The sequence below is a fragment of the Notothenia coriiceps genome, unplaced genomic scaffold (assembly GCF_000735185.1).
Source record: "Notothenia coriiceps isolate Sejong01 unplaced genomic scaffold, NC01 NC01_scaffold00008051, whole genome shotgun sequence".
NCBI classification, from domain to species: Eukaryota; Metazoa; Chordata; class Actinopteri; order Perciformes; family Nototheniidae; genus Notothenia; species Notothenia coriiceps.
Genome location: NW_011340752.1, coordinates 263,875 through 265,420, shown reverse-complemented (window position 1 = coordinate 265,420; position 1,546 = coordinate 263,875).

Sequence of the window (1,546 nt, the reverse complement as noted above, 5' to 3'; positions counted from 1 at the left end):
GAGACACATCCTGTGAGGCTGAAGCTCACAACGATGATTGGAAAGGATGTACAGATGTAGCACTCCAGATAGGACTCACATGGGTGTGTCCCAGTCAAAAGCCCAGCGGATCCCAGTGGCTGGGGGTGTTGCCAAATTGCTAGAGGGCGTTGCCAAATTTCCCCATTTGTTCAATTACAGGATTTAACCATTTCAAAAATACACAAAGACAACTGGGTGTTGTAGAACTTATTCTGTTTGCAATGTTTGCAGCTCTGCAGTTGTGTTTGCTGAATACTGTAGCATTTAATCACTTATTTGTTATGGTTTTCACAGGCTACTATAATGAAAACACATCAATATTTTAGATCAAATAAAGTATATTGTTTGCTTTATGCAGTATATTTTTTGTAATATTGTTGGGGTGTTTTTACACAGTACAGTAGATTGAAGTAAGTCAATTTATACATTAAGATAAGATAAGATGGACTTTTATTAATCCCCGTGGGGAAATTCAGTAGTTCAAACAGCAACAGGGTAAGAGTGAAAAACAGGATAGCACAGATTCACACAGATTAATAAAATCCAAAATAAGATGAGCGATAATAATAATAATAATGAGAAACTATGAAATAAGAAATGAATAAAACTAAAATATAATTATCATATCATATATTATAATGTATTGTATTATTAAGTAATATCATACATTAACCCCATTATAGCAGATGCCACATTGAATGGATGAACACATTTATGCATCAATGCTAAACAAAAATATAGTGTAGGATGTCCTCCTTTTAAAGTCGTCTGAGAGTGATGGCTAAAAATTATGGATTAATGAAAGTAGAAGTGGTGCTAAGTAGAATACAAATCAAGGGGCTTAAACTGTACTTTCGTGACTAGTTATACTTATATGACATAAGTTGAAGGCTATTTTGCAATAATTGCACGGATTTGACGTCATAAGTGTTAAAGATGCGTACTGTTGTTTGAAACAGGACACAAAACAAGAGAGCGGCGGTCACTTCGCAAGGGCGGAACTGCAGTTGAAGGCCGAAGGGGGTTTTGAAGTTTTACGTCAGTCTTTCCATTAAGGGGCGTTACAAGCATTTAAACTATAATAGCCTTGCCATAGCTGGAAAGCAAAAAATATTGTACTGCACAAAGCTCTACCTGACATCGCGGTTTAATACAAGTACACGGTGTTGATCAACAACCCTACACAGTTTCCGAGAAGATTTGGACAGCGTTGCAAGACAACAAAGAAGCGGCGAATAACGGCCATACTTCTCCCGGACACGGCCTTTATAGGGTTTGTAATTATTTTCACTTTTGTTACTTGTTATCTGAGATTGCAAATATTATTAATTATATAAATAAGGCAAACCTACATCACTAAAAACTGAAACAAGTCCTCGGTTCACTAGAAGCTCGTCTCTCGATTAGCGACAGGCTGGCCTGGATTGGGCCTTTATCATAAATAGTAGACCTTTAAAATTAGTAATTAAAATAAGTATACTCTGATGTATTAACATAAAAATGTTGAAACATAAATCTTTATTGA